The sequence below is a fragment of the Strix aluco genome, chromosome Z (genome assembly GCF_031877795.1).
Source record: "Strix aluco isolate bStrAlu1 chromosome Z, bStrAlu1.hap1, whole genome shotgun sequence".
Classification (NCBI taxonomy): Eukaryota; Metazoa; Chordata; class Aves; order Strigiformes; family Strigidae; genus Strix; species Strix aluco.
This window is the reverse complement of record NC_133971.1, coordinates 29,350,203-29,370,687: the sequence shown is the minus strand read 5'-3', so window position 1 is coordinate 29,370,687 and position 20,485 is coordinate 29,350,203. Positions and strand designations below refer to the sequence as shown.

Below are 20,485 nucleotides of genomic sequence, written 5' to 3'. Positions count from 1 at the left end.
ACTCCTCTGATGAAACATGAAGTTATTAGTTGTTATTTCCTTCCTGTTAGTCTACCATTGCCCTATACACTATAGGGAGTGCATGAAAAACGTAATACTGCTGTTCTGCTGTGAGAAGAAAATGGAGAGGAAGAGGTTGTTTATTTTGTCATTTCCTATTATAACTCTAACAAGTTGTCAGAGTAAAGGGGATGTGACTGCTATTCGTGAACACTCACAGTAACCAGCGTAAGATTTTGCCTTTCTAACTAGACAGTATACTGTGGGATTTTCATATCGAAGATTTACTTCTTTTGTAACATTTAAATTTTTAGAAGCAAACTCTCCTGATAAACCAGGCATGTACATTCTAATGCTACATTAATGAATTAACATTAACAAAGCTGATTTGCACATGAATAAAAGGACAGCCTACATACCTGAAATAAACCAGGAGAAATCCAGGCTGCTGCACCCAGGTAGAGGAGACAGACATTGAGGCTGGGTGGAAAAGCCAGAGGATTAACTTCCATGGTTAATTTCTCTTCTTATCCCCACATTAACTCATAATATGCTCCAAATAAAATCTTAGGGAAAGAGCACAAACGCAATTCTGAAAAGCAAAAAAAGAGCTTTAGAGTTCACAGATAAAGTTGTCATTGAAAGCAAAGAAATAGGGAGTTGAGGACATTACAGCATTCATGTTGGCTAAATTATAAACTCTTGAAAGCCTTTCTGCACCTGTAAAGAGATGCAGAAGTCAGTGTAGCAGGAAATGGAGACAGACATTTGTAAAAAGATAACTAGACTGAGGTCTGTATTCCCTAAAGCGTTAGGCTGATACCACTCCTCAGGACTGCCTGGACCATGGCTGCGCTGGCACTTGGAGAATCTTTCTATTCATAAGGCTTTGTTAGGCCTCTAAAAAGCAGCACTTATACTTAAAATTTAGTTTATTAAGCTGCTTCAGCCCAAGTAGTTATCAGGCTATATGCTATGGAAAAGACATTCACATAGCAGTTGTACTGAACAAACTGTTTTTGTAAGAATATCATTATCCTAAGTGAAACAAGGACATTGAAAAGCAAAATGTGTATGGGCTAAGGATAACTTATGTAAGGAGAATTTATTGATGGGAGGGCTGATAAGATGACCTTCTTCAGCTAACGATACCATTCCTTCCCAATGGACAGCTCAGCTGTGTGCAAAAAACAGTTCCTGAATTACTAGCAGTTACAGTCCAATTATTTTGAGGTAAAATGCTAACTACTTCACAGCCTTTTATTTCCAAGATAAATTGAACTGAAATATGGTGTTTCAGAAGTAGTCTAAGCCTCCATGTGGCAAAAGTACTGTGCTCTCCCTAATATGCATCAAACTGTTCTTGGGTCACAGGTTAAAGCCTAGTGATGTCCTCCTGATATCCAGAAGCAATAGCTTTTTCTCTGTATTTCAGTACAACTGTTCAAATAGAAATCTCTGTTTCAACTCCCTGGTATAATCAGCATAGGTGACATTGACGATTGTTTGCAAGGTGATACTGCAGTCCCCAGGAGAATGGATAAAGGGTACAATTCACATTCAAATAACCTTTTGGCTTTGACAGTCTGGTGTTTGACAACATCTTCCCGACATTATAGCAGGGTCACATCTGAATCTTCCTCAAATTTGCCAGCTCTGTAGCTGAAAATCATACAAATACATCCATTCTGAAATGGGCATTATCTCTTTCTTCCCTTCACTCCCAAGGTGTGACTGAATATGCTAGAGAAGCTGGAGAAGCGGAGGTGAAATGAAGAGGCTTTTCAGTGGGTAAGGCTGTCTTCAGCTCTGATGGAAGTAGGCCTCACTGTGTCAAAGGCTTGGCTGCATTTGGGGTTGATTAAAGCTTTTTCAGTGTGCTCTTGCCCCCTTACAATATTGCTATTTATTTGTAGGAGTAGCTGAAAGAAGAGGTCGCTAAGTTTTACCACCAGGATGTGAGTCTAAAAATGCTGGACGAACAGAGCTGTTGGGAAAGGATCAATATGCCAACAGCCAAAGGTCAAAGCTGAGTTATAAACTGCAAAAAATGAAATCAATCCACCATAATCCAAATCCTGCACAGAGACAGGCAAAACGCCAAGATAGATTGCCCATAGTACCAGAGCACAGGTTGTAGTGGCCATCAGCCAAGCTAAACAGCATATTTAGAGGCTCCAGTCTTGCAGACCAACTAGCCTAGCAAGTGCCACATGTCTACTATATAGACTCTTGAGAAGTATTACTAAATTCTTAAAAGATCATGGGTCATGTGAAATAGACAAGGTGGGAAGCTAGCCCATAATTGTCACCATGATACCTAGCTAATGCCCACACAGATGCACATCAGACCTAGGGGCAATGGATTTAGCTGAGTGCCCACTTTGGAGCTCAGCTTAAATGCCAGCTCTTGGTACTCAGAATGAGCCTGTCACGAATCCTACTGCTTATGACATTGAAACAGAACCTGACAAATTTACTTTTCCATGTCTTTCCTACCTAGGCTGGCTTGCCCTACCTAGCCTTGCTCTACCCTGTCCCTCAGTTTGCACGCTGCTCTCAGTTGTTGATCTGCTCTGATCTTCAGCACATTTGGGACATAGAGGAACTGTACTCCAGATACCTGCTTTCTGCACTCTCAGTGGTCTAGTGACATTGTAGTTAGCTAACTGGGCTAACTGGATAAGCCAGAACAAACGAGGAGCATGGCAGAGGGTAACGAGTGGCACTGCCCAGGACATGAGTGTCCTGGTCCCAGCCCCATCCCAGACCTTACTGTGCTCTTGAGCAGGCTCTGCCCCAGCATCTCTGGGATTAATGACTCCCCACTGTTACAGGGCAGAGGAAGACTGTTCATGCACTGAGGGTGGACCTACTTGTCAAGACACCAAAGTAATTTAAAATATATTTTTAAAGGAGAGCCAAAGCACTGGACATTGTTGATAGATAAACCTGAGCAGGATCTTTCACTGAGGGATCAGTGTGAGAATATGTCTTAAATCAGAGGTTTTGACCAGATGGTCTTCTCTTTTTCAGATATGGATGCACTTAGGAATTTTTATAAGATTCATGAAAGGAACATCAGAGCAACACAAATCTGTTTTTTCCTACTTAGCAGCTGGAAGTAAGGTCAATTTATCAGCTTCAGTGTCGTCCCTTCTGACCAACTGCAGCCGACAAAGACAAAAAGCAATCAAGTAATCCAGCACAGCATGGCATGATTAAAATGATCTCCACCTTATCTTGTGTACCTGGAGGAACAAACTTTTTGTTACAAGGCAGATGTAATTCAGTCTTCATGTTGTCTCACTCTTGGAGCTGAGGAGAAACTGTAAAATATGATGAATTATTTATCATAGGGTTGGGATTTTATTTGTGTGTGTGTGTGTGGACAGCTGCAGTTCAGTGGGGACTGAGAAACTAATTTTCAACTACAGTGGACTGACTGCATTTTGAGCAAAAGAGAGTACTTCACTGGCTAAGCCATCAATCCTTCCCTTCCCTTCCCTTCCCTTCCCTTCCCTTCCCTTCCCTTCCCTTCCCTTCCCTTCCCTTCCCTTCCCTTCCCTTCCCTTCCCTTCCCTTCCCTTCCCTTCCCTCCCCTTCCCTTCCCTTCCCTCCCCTCCCCTCCCCTCCCCTCCCCTCCCCTCCCCTCCCCTCTCCTCTCCTCTCCTCTCCTCTCCTCTCCTCTCCTCTCCTCTCCTCTCCTCTCCTCTCCTCTCCTCTCCTCTCCTCTCCTCTCCTCTCCTCTCCTCTCCTCTCCTCTCCTCTCCTCTCCTCTCCTTTTCTTCCCCCTTTCCGCTCTTCCAAATACTCCCCATGTGGCATCTCCACCCATATTCAAGTGCCCAAATATAAACTAAACCACATACTACCTCCTCTCCCATCTACAAAAGAATTTATTCCATTGCAGTGGGAAGCCACAACATTTATTACATCTCTGTCTAAGATGAACCTCAAAGCAAGCATTTCATCCTCTCTCATGTAATCATCATAAGGTAGAAAATGAAATTTCAAAAACCTAAAAGCATGCTGCAAAGAGCTTCAGGGCACCGCATGTCAGTTTTTACTTTGATGTATGCTATGTTTAAAAAAAACCCAGGGAGGGGGAGGGGAAGAGAGGAAAAAGATGCACTGAGGTTCTTCCTTGAGATTTCCTCTCTATTGCTTAACTCTTTAGATGATAGAAGGAAGAAAATCATCTCTCCTTGCTGTCTGAAATGAGAATGGAAGTATTCTGAAAGGACATTGTAAGAACTTCATTTAGCACCATGGATGGTTTCACATTCTCTCTTGCATCTTAATGAGGTAAGCATCACCTCAAGGATTGCAGTGAGTGTGTCATGACTTTTAAAGCATTGGTAGGATCAGCTGATAAATGCCAGCTACTTTGTTTCCTGACATGATTTAGAAAAGTAGGAGCTTCATCTTAGACTAGTGAACTGTATCACCTGGCCCACAAGTGAGGAGGTGTCCTGGAGGAGCTGGGATTTACTGTGTGTGTTTATCCAGACGCTCAGTGTTAGTTTCTGAAATGCCTATTGCTGTTTATTTCTTAGGAGAGCAGAGTTGCAGTCCTAAGGGTCAAGTGCCATTGAATGTATTAATGTCTTTCTCTGTCCCTCTTTTGTCTATTTAGTAAGACATTTAGGCACACGCTGTACTATGCTCAAGAAGCAGAGCTGGATGTTTTTCTCTCAGTGGCAATTGAATCCTCCCTACCTGCTTTCATCATTGAGCCGTGTCTTCAAAATAAGGGCTCCTTTTCTTAAAATGTTTTCCTAAGCCAACCCATACCTCCCCCCTCCTCTCTGCCACCTCCTATTTGCACTTACAACTACTATCACTGTCAGCTGTGCCTGCCATCTGCTTCCAGAATATTACAAAGCTGTAATCAGGACATTTTGAAATTTATTCATACAAATCAAAGATGTTCAGTTGCTGTCAGGGGTGGATTTAGTGCTTAGGAAGGTGCAGGTCTCCCAGCAGAGGCTTTCAGAGCCGGCAGCTGGCAGAGAGAGGCTGCAGGAGGTTTCCCTGCCCAGTTTGGCCATCCCAGCCTCCAGCATTTCTGCATTTTCAGGGCTGGCCTCAGCTGAGACGAGCTGACTAATTGTGCCAGATTATTTGCAGTTTAATGGTGAGCTCAAATCTGGGCAAGGGTGAGACCAAAGTAGTTTTTCACTTGTGACCCCATTTATGCCTAGTCTGGAGAAGTATATAGCTACAGCACTAACGTCTCTGTCTTGTTCCCTTTACAAATAAACTGTAGTTTAGTATACTTTTTCTATTTGGGTTGTTTGGGGTAGGGACTACTTTATTAAGTCTGAGCAGTGCCTATAATAGTGGCCTAATCCCTGTCAAGGGTGTCTAGGTGCTACTCTAATACATGATAGTAGTAATATTAGAATGCCTGCAGTGAGCTAGCTGTATCTTCCCACACAGATAGCAGATGCTAACAGGTTACTCCTGCATGGTTCAGTTTATAGTCTCAGCTTTACGGTGTAATGGAAGAGGTTATGATAGGCTATGTTTGCATTATAAAGTGGTGTGGACTGCTTCAACTGCTGTAGAAAACATCCTACAATGTGAAACATCTGGTGCCAAGGACCCATATACACAATAAGCACATTTCAGGGGGATGGTTTCTTTTCTGCTTTGGACTAGCTCTACTCTGATCCCCCAGACTGATCATACATTTGGGGCAAGAGTGCATTAGGTGCATTGTTGGTGTGCAACTTCCAATTTGGCTTCACCCAAGGGGAGTCTGATCCATGCTCTGTGATGCAAAGCAAAGTGGGTGTGATGGAGAACTTTACACTTCTGATCCAAACTAAAGAGATGATATGGATGCCGCCAAAAAACTACTGGTCTCTGCAACACAAAAAGTCCATTCTTGCTCTGTTGCTCTTTCATATTCATGTTTGCAGTATGCTCCACTGACTTGGAAACTATTTAAAATCAGTTTTTAAAATTTTACTCTTTCACAGTTCAATACATTTGGTGCATTGGTGTGCCTTTTAAACTGTCTCTGCTAGATCTCCTGGTTTCCAAAAGCACCTTCAAGTATGCCAGTGTTTTTATAAATGTCCCTAAATGAAATCATCAATATGTGGGAAAGGCAACAGAAATGAAAGAAGAGCTGTTACGTATTTCTGCAAAAAGAAACCAATCCCCAAATGGATTCCCATTTTCCCTGTTGAGAGCTGAAGATCCAGACTGAATGTAATGTGCCTATGGCCTCAGTGAGCCAAATGCACACTGCCTGTGCTGTCCACAGCAGCTAAGCTGTTGCAGGCTCAGCTAGGAGCTGGATGCAAGCCAGCTCAGGATCCTGGAGGCTGTAGACAAAAGTCAAAGAGCTGGGTCAAATGCTTGGCAGGTATTAGACCACAGAAACCAAAGGAGTAGAAAAAGCTTCATTTGGCTCCATTGTTGCTGCTGAGTTGATGTGTGGGAATAAAGAAGTGTGACCTATTGCTTTGCAGTGGCAGTACAGCAGCCAAGGTCTCCAAAAGCAGGATGCTTTAATCCCAGAGGGTTTATTTTCTTTTAATTTAGGGGGAGATCGTCAAAACACACACAAAGGAGCTAAATGAGTCTCACAGTGCAAAGAGAAGCAGTGTTTTCAAGGGATCAGAGTTAGGATGAATTGCATTGCTTCCCCACAATTGTCTACCTACCTGCCCCAGCTGGTGCCACAGCACTTGCTAGTATCCCCTCAAAGGTGGGAAAGCTGATGAAGGTATACTTAATTTGAATTTGAAATCCCTGACAAGGACAAAGAGTACATCAGGAGATGAAAGGTTAGAGTCAGCTGGTGCACTGGCTTTGCAAGGGACTGAGGCTGGTACCCTGTCACTAAAGGCTGACAATGACACAGATGAGAGGACAGACATGGAAAGGATCAATGAGGGCAACAGTAGTGAGAGGGGAATACTAGAGACTGGGGAGAAGCCACAGTATATTACTACCCTGGATGAAATGCCTGAATCTTGGTCCCATGGTGACAGATTGTCATCTTTGCTGTCAGGTTCTTTGGAGCGGCAGCAGATATCTAGAAATGATGGAGAAGAAGGAAATGGTGATTATGGGTTTGTGACCAGGGCAAGCAGGCAGGAAGGCACTAAGTCCTTGAGTCATGCTGCTATGGGGAGGCTGTTGTGGGTATACAGCAGTGAGGCAGGCAGTGGTACCTACCAAAAACCCATTCCAGTACTAGAGAGTGATTTAGACCACAGGCAAGCAGAAGCTTCTTTGTAACTCTGGTTCAAATCATCTCACAAAAGGACTGTATCATTTAAATGAACTGCAGATTACTTCAGGTGCAGGTCAAAGAGGTACAAGCAGTTCTGCTACATCCAAAATGCACCAGAACAACTGCAACTTTTTGGGACAAGTTGAAACAACCTTCAGATCCTTGCTCCATCCCACAGCTCCTGTGTGAATATGCTCATGTGCATGTCTTGGAATCGATGTGGAACCCCTCTACTTATTATGCTCCTTTCACCATCAGAAGTAGGAAAAATTTCAGACAAGGAGTCTTGTCATGTTCATCACGGAGCTTGCAAGTCCTTGTTCCGGGCCATAACAGGCAGGTGTGACAGCAGGGGTTGGAGCTAATGCGAACATTTCTGCACTATGTGAAGTCACCATGTGTTTGGTCTCTCTGGGCACATCTACACTGAATGGTATGTACTGGGTACATACCTCAAAGAGCCTTGAAGGCCTGATCCTTCATTGTCTGGGTATGAATAGACTCTTTCCTTTCAGGCCCTCTCATCTCAGTTTCTTTTCTGTGAAAACCATGGTGGCATGGGATGACAACATTCCCCAAGAAATAGACACTTCACCAGGAGATGCATCTAGGGTCTCAAAAGCTTTCCCAGGCCCGGCAGCTGCATCTCTGTGCCTGAGTTCCCACCATTTTGATGAGGATGTGACACCCCCTCTCTGATAGTGCATTGTGGTCATCAGCAAGTGCAGGCTTCACAGCCCTGGGATGGAGAGGGTAGGTATGAGTGCAACCAAGGACACTGGAAAGAAACTGATTTTAAGGAAGCAGAAATTCAAGGTGGGACAAAAACATTTTCTTCTGCTTGCCTAAATTATCCAGACATAGACTTGTCTAGGTTTGAATACAGGTAGGGTTTTTTTAGAAAATGCATTCAGCAAGATGATTTTAAGACAGCTTGACTTCTAGCTAGTCAGAGCTTCATACCTTTAAATTGTGTTAGGTGTACATGCTTAGCTACAGACTCTGTCAGGTATGAACCAACATATATTAGGCCAATATTCTGTAACCTCAGCCTCTTTCACACAGCTTCAGCCCTCAGTTATCTCATACCTACCCGTGAAATGACAAAGACTGCTGAAGTAATTATTGTTGTGTAACTGGAAATATATTTTCTTACTAAAATACTGTAGAAATTATTTTTATGTGCAGTCTGCAGTGAAGCATAGGTACAGATCCATGGGTCATGCATAGGTTGCACAAAAATCTGGCCTTGATAGTAAACTTTGCAGTTCTTAAATGTTTCTTCAAATCCAGCCCAGAATTCACAGTAAGATTGAAACCAGCATTGACTGCTGATTGTTCAGAGTAAATGATTCAGTGCTCCCACAGCAGTCCTTAAGGGGCATGTATTCAGAGGAACTCAACACCTAGCTTCCTAAGTTCCTAGATCTGATTTTAAGTATGTAGTTAGCACACTTGTGTGTGCGGCTGTTAAAGCTCAGAACAGAATGGCGTATGAAGTCATAAAATAGCAAACAGCAACATTAATTTGGAGGCAAATAAAAGTGAGCAATTTTTATTTGAATTTTCTTTGGTTTAAAGTCACACAGTGACAAATAACATGATTATAACTAATAATGGGATTTTTCAAGACACTTCTTATTAGGAGATTCAGACTGAGGCTTAAATGTTTGCTCTCTATACACAAATGATAAAATATTTTGCCTTTTATAAAATAATTCTTTTCTAACCCAAGGGTTGATACCTTCAGCTAAATTTGTGCTTCAACACACTCTTCTGACATGAAAAGCACTCATAAATTACAATCTAAACTGCAATTTCACGTCCTCTTAGAAACCATTCTAACAGAGGTATGGCAAGTCATTGAGCTAGTTGGCAGGGCAAACCCTGTCAGTACACTAACACTGCAGGCATGTAACCTGTTTTCCCTTCCTCCATCTGGCACATCAGTTTGGGGTTGGGCAGACATTATGCAAAGCAATAGCTGCTACCATTTCGGAAGTATGTATAATTTCCCATCATTTTGCAGCCATTTCTATCCCATCCTATTGCATCAAGATTTTGACATCACACACGTAGTGCTTTAATGAATCTGAGGGTAAGGGAGCTAAAAATGCAATGGGAGCCACGGTTTTGCCAAGAACATGGTAGACCATGAGAATACCATAGACAGATGGTCCATTAAATGCTTGTTCTTTACAAGCGTGGGGAATATCACTCACACAGTAAAAATCACGGCCTCAGGCCACCCCCACAGCTAGGAAACCTGCAGAGAAGAGTGCTGCACATTTTCCAATGTCAGACTCAGAGGGTTTCCAGTGACAGAGGGTGGGGGCACACAACCTGGAGGACCCTGCAGGACCAAACTCCCCTTGCCCTCCATAGGTAGAGCGGTGGAGCAGGGTGTTGAAGCACTACTGGGGCCAGGCTTGGTGCCATGGAGGCCGCAGGGAACAGCAGAGTTCAGGGGTGCCATGCTGCACTGGCTTAGTAAAACATTGCTAAAGTTACTTGAGATTACTGTCTCTATGCCCTGGTGTAAGGCACATCCATGAAATGTTTCAGTGCAGCTGAAATCAGCACCTCTTATACCCTTTTGGTGGTCTCCATGAGGGTCTCCATGATGCCTGTGTGCCTTTCTGAAGGGAAATATCCCTCTGAGACCACTCTGGGTTTTGAGTGTCACTACCACCCTTTTCTCCCCAGTGCCATCTCCCAGATCGTACAGTACCCAGGTGATGCATTCTGGATGTAGCTGCTTGTTCATAGAGAAAATGTCGATAGACAAAGTGAAAAAACTCCGATAATGGGGGGTGGGAGATGAAAAAGTGGAAACAGCAGAGAATGGGTGAGGCTTTTTCTCAGCCAGAGAGTTTCCCTTTTTAGAAGTAAAATCAGGACATGTAACAAACAAGGACAAATTGGAAGAAAAATTATCCCCTTGTGTCTTGCTTTGTGTTTTCTCTTAGGCTCAGACTTGTACTGTATTGGCAGCCCAGACTTCTGTTAGAGACATCTGTTTTGAGTTTGGAGGGTTATTTGTTTGGTGGTTTGGGGTTTTTTTCTTTTCATTTTTCTCCCTTTTACTTTTGATTCTTTTCCACCTCTGAGTTTCCTCTAGTAATATTTTCTCAGCTTTTGTCTTCTCTTTGCCTCTTTTCTCTTTTCCTCTCCTGTCTCTCTAGGCATCTTTAGCTGCATCTGTCTGCTCAAATGCACTATCTTGCAGAATTAGTAGATCCTTCAGATGACCAGTGCTCAAGTTTTAGAAAAACCTCTTCTTTATTTTTTTGTTTTCCCCACCACCTTTTACTGTCTGCAAAACTAACTGTGGAGTGGGAGAGAGGCTCTCCCTCCTTCCAAGGACACAATGCCACCTTACTTGGAAGTGGTTTTCCCTGACTTCTGCAGCTAATGGAATAATTTAGCTTCCTAGTTACTTTGATGTGTTTCTTTCTGTATCTCCCAGTGAGTGAAGCACCTGTGTGGGGGTTATTGACAGCTAGGCACTTTATCATACCCTATCTCAAGGAATGGGTTTGATTTTCATGTTCATTAGGGTTGCTCAACACCTGGTAGAGTGCTGCTTTTAGGACTCTCTAGTTTTCCGAGTTGATGTAAAAGGGGTTTTGGCACAAGTGAGAGTAAAGACCAATACTGTCATTACCTGCAGTTCAAAATGACTCGTTACTTACTTTTCTTTGTGAAATTGGTGTTATCAGTGATATGAGAGAGGGAAGATGTTTTTGCCACTAAAAAACAATGCACAGTGTCTTGGGAGATTTCAGACGTATTCACATTTTTGCCTATTAGGTATTGCCTAATGTCCATTTGGTAATACAACTTGAGCCCAGTTTTGGTCTCCAAAACATGAAAAAATACTTCCCTTTTTAAAGGTGCTGAAGGATTCATCCACTTTAGGATAATTTTTATTTGTACATCACAGATGGCCCCACCACCCTTGTCTTCACATGGAATTAACCTAAATGCCTCATCTGTAATATTTTTTGCAGATGCACTCATTTTCTTCTCCTTGGATATGTTCATTTGTGGGATGTTCATGAGAAGAACTTTTGCATGGGCTGAGCTTTGTCTGCTTCAGAGGTGGATAAAGCTCAGTTACCATTAAGCACTTAGAAAAAGATATCATTTCATATGCTGAGTTTGTGTGGAGCACCATTTTTTATTTAAAATAAATGGCTACCTTATTTTTCAGTGGTTTCCCCTGAACAAAAATTGGAGAGGAAAACTGTGTATTCCTTCTTGCATTTATAAAACATTAATCCTAGTATGTGCTTAAAAATAAATAGGTCTTAAGAGTTTCAAAAACCTGACATTTTATGTTCCTTCCATAGTTCCTTTTCCAGTCAAAGTTTTTCCATTGAATGACTCGCACATAAGTCATTTCCACAACATTGGCACTTGACCTCATATTTTCGTAATAACCGTTATAATTTGCCTCAGTCATTTTCTTTGTTGGTGGGATGACATGTGCCTCCATGAGACAACTTTTAAGTCCCTTTTTTGTGTGTGTGAAGGAAACAAAAACAAATGTCAAATCTGAGTGGGTTTTCTTTGTATTTTAAAGTCTCCCTGCAAAAGTATCTGGTGCAACATCTTGACAGATACAAGAACCATAAGTTTGCAGATATATGTGACTATATCTTCTCAAGGTGACAGTTTTCAGTGAGTGTAACTACATGAAGGCACTACATTGCACAATGACAAAACTTGCCAACCTTTGTCTACTAAACAGCCAGATCTCAATGTACTCCACTTGCAACCAGTTCTGTCTTCACAGAGGGTCCTCTGGAGTTTGTAAAACACTGCAGAAAATATAGAAATGCTTCAGTAGAGTAATCATGCATTCAGTAAATCTCATAATAATGGGATATTATATTTAATTTTATATTGTCCTTATTTTTAATACAGTGCAGACTATTAAATTCAGATTTCAGAATTCAGGAAGTTCACACCTCTTCAGCGTTTCTTCAGGCTGTCAGCAAACTTTGAAAGACATTGTGATTCACATATTGTTCACCTTTTCATTTTCATCTCAGAAACCATGAGCACTAACACGTTGTTAGTAAAGACAAGACAGACTTTGAAACAATTCTGCAGATCTGGGTAAATCTGGCGGGAATTTCTGCAATGGGGGTGAATTTACACATATTTGTTACATACATGCAGAAAAAAAATATGAAAATTTGCTGCAAGAGCTCCCTGATTCATTTAAAGTTATGGTATGATGTAATACTTCCTTTGTCCCTTTATATAAACATTAATACATATTTTGCACTAGGAGATGAAAGCAATATTTTGCCACCTTCCACCTCTGTCTTTTAATTTTTCCCTAATTTTTTCTGCACTGTCATTCCATTGGCTTCTTTCTGCAAGTTCAATCTTTTAATTTGTCCTGTGTAATGTAATTCTTTTCAAATTACGTTCTCTTTTCCATTTGCCAGTGTGGCTACCTCATTGTTCTGCTGCTTTTCTTTCTCCCATGATCATCCCTCTTTTTCTTCATCCTGCCATTCTGTACGTAAAAGTAAGGATCCCTCCTTTGCTGCTGCAAAACTTCCAGGGAGTGAGAGTTTTTCCTGCTATTTCACCTTTGGCAACAAGGGTGAAAACTTTTCCATTGATTCAAGTTATAAAAAAGGTAATAGAACTAGAGAAAGAAGCCTGATGTCAAGTAGTAATGTGATTGTCTTCTCAGTCCTTCATGACTCTTACCCCTGCTGGACCGCCTTCTTCCTTTCACATGTGCACATCAATGATAAATATTATGCTATGCAGGTGGGGTCCACTGCTAGCATCCTAGGCTGCTGGTATTAGGGATAAAACTTCTATTGACTTCTGTGCCCTTCAGTTGTTTCCTGAGGACTCTGGCTACTTGTTAACATAAATAATCAGCACTATTTCTGTTTGTGGAAAAGTAGCTCTGTGGGCTTTTGCGGGGGGGACCAGAAAGAGACAAATGAGAGATAAGCAAATTGTCTTTCTGTTTCGTTTATGCAGCACATCTGCCCAGTTGTGCCCTGCTTTGCTGTTGACTGCCCCTGGGGACACAGGTTCCCATAAGCCTGCTGGAGCCTGGACGTTTGTGATGGGCAGTATCCCTTCGGCAGCTGCAGCTGGAAAACACTGGCTGCCCTAGTCAGAAGGGACTCCTCCAGCACTCAGTTCAGGTAACACCCAGGCATGCCAGACCCGGTGGCTCCCATTAGCTTTTCTGTCAGCTGTGCAATTGCCTGTTAATTGTCAAACAGCTGTAGAGGTGGCATGAATTGCTCTGCCCCCTGGTATCTGGTCCACATTGCAGAGGTTTTGAGGGATGAGTAGCTTGTGAATTCAACACCAACAGTCAACATACAGATTTTAAAGTTGCCGGAGAGGCTGTTACAATCCTCTTGTCTTACCTTCTGCGTAGCCTGGGCCTAAGAGTTGCACTGCATGGTGCATACGTTTAGTCTACCGTGTTTTCCTCATCAAGGCAAAAGAAAGTGTTTTGGAGAAGAAAGAGGGAGGATGACCATCTTCCTGCCCCTTTTTATTACAAATACTCATCTGCATACAAATCAATTTCTGTTTATAGCTTGCATGTGAGAGCAAAGATTAGGCACATACTAAAATTTGAAAACAGATTCCTGTCAACTTGTACCAAGTTTGGGGCTTGATATTATCACTTCAAATGGTGCACCTAGAAAAATGTGGTTTGGGCAAATGTGAAAACTTACGTCACTTTTGTTATTTTAATGGTTTTTGACTAGAATTTCATGTGTTCTTATCAGCATTGTGCACCAACTGTGGCAAAAGCTTTTGCTTTTTTATGGCTTCTCACACCCTGATAAGAAATACACTTTATCCATAGTTTCATAAAAGAGAACCTAATGTGGTAAGTGTTGAAGCAGGGTCCTTGGTTTCCCTCTTCCCCTGGCTCCCCAGAAAAAGTGTAAGTTGTAAAGGACTTGTAGTCCTTTTTATCTAGAAAGATAATACTAGTTCTCCCTTTCAAATTTCTGCTTTTGGCACTAACACATTAACACACTTCATACAAACTGGGTTTATTACCTGCAAGACTGCAAGTTTGGTTGTGTGTCCACCACGTTTCTCCATGTATTAGGGTACTCCCATTTTCACTTAGAAGTGGCATTAGTGTCTTAAAGCTGATTACATCTGAAACAAAACTTTTCTATTGGTGTCATAATGACTGACATAAAGGCCATTTTCCATCAGTTAATGAATTACTGAAGGAGCCAACAGCTTTTAGCACAAGTGGCCATTAGCTGTAAAGAAATACCTGACCCCAGGCTTATGGTTTATTGTCCGTAAGTGTCCTACCAGACAGTCATTACATCAAGTATGTGAAATAGTGTGATTCCCTTTTTTATGCATTGAAAAGTTAGCGGCTGAACTCCCCATTGCCATGGATAAGGGCAGCCTGCTTGCAGGCAGTGTGGTGTGCACCCCAAAGCACTGACCGCAGGAGGAACGGTCCCACCCTCTGCTGCCATCCCCATCTTGCTTGCTCAGGAGGCAGCAAGCACTGGAAAGACACTTCTCCTTCCTGCTTTCAAAGGTTTTGCTCCTTCAGATGTGAGTGGTCCTTTTCAAGGAGCATGCCACTGGTCTTCAGTTGCAGCTTCAGACTGTGAAAGGGTAAACAGAAGAAAAGTCCCTGCACTTTTCCTGACCATGGGTGAAATTATTCCAATTTGAACCACATTTGGGGTTAAGTTTAGAAAAAATCCGAAAGCCTTCCACCAATGAATTCAGGTAGATTTTTGTTCCCATGGGGAGTAATAGGGGATGCTTGCAATCAGCTATTGTCATGACAGTTTTTGTCTTTTATATTCTCTGCTCTTTCAAGGAGCCTAGTTTCCTTCAAAGGGATAACTTTCAAGGCTTCGGGGTATGTTCTCCTTGAAACTGTATAGTAAAGGTGCTGTTTGTCCTGATTCAGCATGATTCCGAGGTAGGAGAAGGCACCATTTCAGTATTCCTGTGTGGGCAAGAGGTGCCTTCGAAGGAGAGGCTGAAGAAATCAGGCTGCCTGCACTGGAATGTGCACAGAGCTTGTCCTGTGCACAGTGCCGATGACTGGGACATAGAGGCCCAGAATCACACACAGGTATGAGTGAAGTGTTTCACACATTTTCTGCATGTGTAACAGCTAAGCAGGAACTAAGAGCTTTTTAAAGCAGTTCAAGCAGCCTACAACTGAAGCTTTCAGTAAAATTAAACACTACTGCATCACCTAAATTGTGCCTATTACACAGAATCGAGCTTCTCATTAACAGCCCTGTCAACAGACCCTCAGTGATACACATCTGAAAATGGATCACGTTCCAGTGTAGAGAATTTTATGATTATGCAGGCTTCTGACTAAATAAGTTATATTAAATTTTTCTGAGCTTTGTTTTTCTAAGAAATAACATAGATAATAAAGTTTTACTTGCACACAGCTAAAGCAAAAAAAAAAAACCAAAAACCCCTTGCATTTCTCCTAAAGCTTATAAAGTTCCTGACATTTTCTCCAGGTCAGCGACACTGCATGCAAATACCTGTTCTGCCATTCAGTCAGTGAGGCAAAAGCTAAAATCAATCCCTTTTCTGGAATAATTGCTTAGCAAACAGGATGCATGTAATCTATTTTCATTATTAATACTTCAGTTAAGATTCAGGTACTGTATTTTACTTCTTATAATGAGCACAGTTTTACAATGGATGTGTGGAGTTTGCAGTACATAACACCAATGACAGCTGCAGAATTTCTGTCATGTGCACCAGAGCTGGATTAAATATAAGTACATTTCTCTGGCAGTAACAGAGTGTAGAGAGATAAATTTGCAACGTATGCCTACTTTACTGCATATGTGCAAACCTCATTTTTCCTGTTAATTCATTGCATGGACATATTTGTTACCATTTTATTTATCCACGAAGCTATGTTCTTGCTGTTATATTGCATCTCAGTTAGGTACAGAAATGTTATTAATCTGTGAGATCTACTATGGTGACTGCTCTTCTGTGTCTCCAGATCCCAATGATTTGGCAATATAATTTCTAATACCCTCATATAATTTGGGGTGAAGACTGTAGATTGTGCACTTCATCTCCTAATTTCTTTGCACCATAGGAATGGGAGATTCTAATTTCTGTAATAGCGGTGACTTGGCTGACTCATGGATTCATGATTTTCTTTGGTGCTAGCTATGTTCTGAGAAGAGCAAACAGGAACAGAGAGGTCATTAAAATAAATCTCTCCACCCACTGCCTAGTTTACATTCAGGTTTTGATGCATTGGTGGAAAATATTTTCCTGTTTCAAACAAAGAATAATTCCTAATTGCCACAGTCCTCATGAGGATGCTTTTGCAGCTGATTAAGAACTGTCTTAACAAGTATTTTTAAATGAAGCTTTTAAGTTGTAGACCTGCCATCATCCATGAGTCATCCTCTTCACTGACTGTTGGATACTGCCAGTTTGAGCCTGGCTTTATAGCACTGGTGCCTCAACCATCCTCAACTCGGATGAAACAGCAGCAGTGTGTTTGTGCATGAGGACAGCTCGGGGAGCGGGGCGTGAAAGGAACTTCTGCAGGACAGCCTTCACATCACACTGATGACTGATGCTCATGTGGTGTTCAACAACATGTTCCGTCAGCAGCACGCAGGCTGAAGAGGCATGCAGGCTCTGACACCTTTCTTGTCCCAGGAGCAGTCCTTTGAAAGCAGAAGGTGCCTTATTTAGTGCATTGGTGAGAGGGTGCACTATGGGGGCAGTGCTGGATGTGGATCAGTGGAAATAACTGTTCCTGAGGGTTTTCAGATGGCCATTTCTTTCACATTCACAAAACTGTACATGCAAAAGCAAAATGAGGGGAACAAACAAAATGTAATTGTCATCCACCCCAAGGGTGGGAGTGGTAAATTTCCAGATGAAGGGATTAATTTTTTCAGCCTTTGTTTCATGGCTCCCTATCATTTCTGTCGGAGTTTTGCTACGTCTCAGTCCCCGAAGGCTCATTCTCACATCTATCCTAATGAAATCTGTAGGGTGGGCTCCCAGGTCCCATGTGTAAATATCTAATGGCTACCACCTCAGTACAGGAAGGCATGAAGGTGAAGCATCAGGCAGATGTTTGTGCCTGACAACTTTCCTCCCCTAGCTTGGATCCTGGGTTTCATGTCACATTGCCCTGTTTCTCCACAGTATATGCAGCAAATGTCTATATTTCTGTCTTCACAAGTGGACCTCTTGCTGTAACAGGAAGTTGCACAAAACCAGAAGCATGTTTTGAAATTTATGGATCTCTGCTTAAGATACATGTTACTCTAGTGGCATGTATCTGCTCAGAACAAAAAAAAAAAAACAACAACAAAACAAACAACCATTGAATGATCATAAGATTATTGTTTTCTCACTGTGGGGAAATCTGCTTAATCTCCCATAACAGACTATTCACTAACTAAATGCCCTGGTCCTGTCACTGTGAAGCAGAAGACTGTGCACAGCCAAAAATAGCAGTGGGAAAGAATGCACACGGGGGAGCACATTCCTTCCCCCACCCTGGAGACACTGAAGAAACAGAAAGGGAAATCTCCTTCAAACTGGAACAAAGGCACCCACAGCAAAACTTTCATCAGAAATGTGCTATTAGCAATGGCCGGTATTGGAGCCCAGCTTCTAATCTAAGCCAGTCTTTTATTAGGATTCACTCACAAACAGGACATGTGGTAAGACTATAATATCAAGGAGATAGTGAATTCAGTGTCTCAAACAGAAAGTTCTCCATTTTCAAAGTATTAGGCTTGACTCCCAACAGTGGGCACAGGACAGATCCCAAAATGATGTTCAGACACCATCTGCCCTGCGGACAGTGCAGCCTGTACTTGCTACCACTCAGAGAGAGGAGAAAGAACAGACCCTGCACCATGAGAGGTAGCTCTTGCAAACGAGAGACATGCTCTCCTGCACTTGAGTTTGTCGTCACAGGCACAAGATGAAAAGCCAGTATGGTCTTTAATATGGGAAGAAGAGTGTGTAACTCACAAGGAAGTTTATCCGATAAAATTTTCCCCTAGCAGCAATCAATGCTAGTCCTCCCTCTCCTCTTTCAGTCACCATTTTTTTTTTTTCAGAAACCCATTCAAGACTCAGACAGCAGAAGCAAAACAAGATGGGATTTCCCTCCCCTACCCCCCCCCCTCCCCCAGAATGATTTTATCACATAATAGCCAATCTAAATAATGTACAGTGCACTGCAAGTCATATTTTGAATGCAAATGTGAAGACAGTGTTACTACAGGAATGAAGTCTGCTGAGGTATGGGGTGAGGAGAAGCTGGCTGCTCTCTTCTGAAGAGACATGAGTGGTGCAGTGAGAGGTTCACAGATTCAGGGAGAGCAGGAGGAGTATCACTCTTGATTTTGCCAAACTCTTAGCTTTGACTTTACTGCCCAGTAGGAGACTTTTTCAGATTCAGGAAGCCAACAGGGAGTTAGCAGCAGGGAGATTTGTCCTCTACCCAGACAGTCAAGTGGTTCAAACTAGCCTTGTACCTTGTATATGAAAGCAGAAACATCTGCGTACTCTCCAGCAGGCATCAGGTCTCTTATTTACCATCACTCCTCAGCTTCAGAGAAGCAGCTAAGTAACTGGGTGCAGCCCTATAAAACAGTTTTATCATATGCTCCTGTTTTGCTGATTAGGGATACCAATTAAACTCAAACAGCAGAGTGAAAAGAGCAGGCGTATTTTACTAGAAATAACTAAATAATATAACAGAATAATACAGAAAACATACAGTAAGAAAAGACAGAACAGTGCACTTAAACAGGAAAATACAGGGTAATGCATCAAATCATTACTTCATGAGAGAGAGAATAGTGATTAAGAAAGATCCATCACCACTTGCATACGTTACCATCACCCAAATCTGCAGTCGCTGGGGAGCACCGGTTACAGCGAGGATTTGGAGAGCCTGTCCCGGCAAGTGGGAAATCCTACGCGGTGCGTCCACCCGTAGGTGAGGCTTCCAAAGTCGCTGCAAACGGGCCCAGCCTTATATACCTAAAAATCAGCAAACCAGAATAGCTGGCACCTTTGATTTAAGCGGAAATATCTGGTTTCAATCTCACATTAGATTCCCCCAGAGCCTGGCCAGGGCTCAAGGGAGAAGCTAAGGGAGTTCCTCTGCTTATCTAATTGGATTAGGCGCAACGTCTCACATCAGGCCACAGTGCCAGACGACTGTCTCCATGGCCCTGTTATTTTATCCACGCACAAAGAAAGATAAAGATACATTCAAGAGAGCTACATCTTCCATACATATTTCACTAATGATTACATACTGAGGTAGCAGCTTTGGCTCAGGGCCCGTTGCTCAGGCTTCAATACTTCCACCTTTTACATCAGAATAGGTGGTTTGTTATAACTTAGTGTAATACATATTAGCACAATGGTTATCAGTTATAAAATATACAGGATTCATCTATAGGTCAACTCTGGCTTGGACTGGTTGTCCAAGTCTTAGCACTTCAGCTCCTCTGCCCATGTTTGAAATCCCCTTCTTGGTTTTATTGCTAATTGTTAATAACCCTTCACTGATTGCTGAAAGCTGATGGTATGCAGCAAATACACTTGTCCAGCTGTGTTTGTGAAACACAAGGATATCAATTTGATCTAAGTATTGTTCTCATCTTGGATGTCGATGCTTTGTGCACCCTTATCTAAGTTGCTTCAACACTTCATACCTTCTGTTTCTCCTGCTGCTCCATGTCAATATTGTCTGTTTACTTTGCAGAGAACATACAGGCTTTATTTGCAAAACAGTGAGTACAACAGGGCCCCAGATTGGCTGGGGCTTTTTGTGGAGAGAGTTCCTCCTGCAGATAAGATTTGAATTGTTCTAGACTCAGGCTAAAAGATGCACACTCATTCAGGCTAGGATTCAAAGGCAACAAATAGCAAAGTGATAGATAGCTACTTCTGCCTTTTGGTGTGTAAGCAAAGGAATTAGCAGGCTGTAACCACACTGGCATACAGAGCCTGGAACAGACTCTGAAACTGACAGGCACTGATGCTTGTATCAACTGAAAAAGAAAGCAGCAACAAAAAAATGTAGAACAAAGAACAGTAATACTTCAGCAAGTTTCCCTCTGAAAACAAGGAAATCTCAACTACTGGAAGAACACATAGGCTGAAATTTCCAAAGAGCAG

At 42.2% G+C, this 20,485-nt stretch overlaps 1 long non-coding RNA gene across 3 annotated transcripts in view; it reads left to right on the top strand.

Annotated features, from left to right (window-relative positions):
* Positions 1–13,444, top strand: part of LOC141918862 (uncharacterized) — a 53,630-nt gene extending 40,186 nt beyond the window's left edge. Inside the window, exons 3-7 of one of the 3 annotated variants that reach the window (XR_012621804.1) lie at positions 1,729–1,791; positions 1,917–2,022; positions 3,037–3,197; positions 4,181–4,308; positions 13,280–13,444. This is a non-coding gene — a long non-coding RNA (uncharacterized LOC141918862). Of the gene's footprint in view, positions 1–1,728; positions 1,792–1,916; positions 2,023–3,036; positions 3,198–4,180; positions 4,309–13,279 lie in introns of those variants that run through there. The other 2 variants (XR_012621806.1, XR_012621805.1) reach the window with 2 other exon arrangements.
* The last annotated feature ends 7,041 nt before the right edge of the window (positions 13,445–20,485 follow it).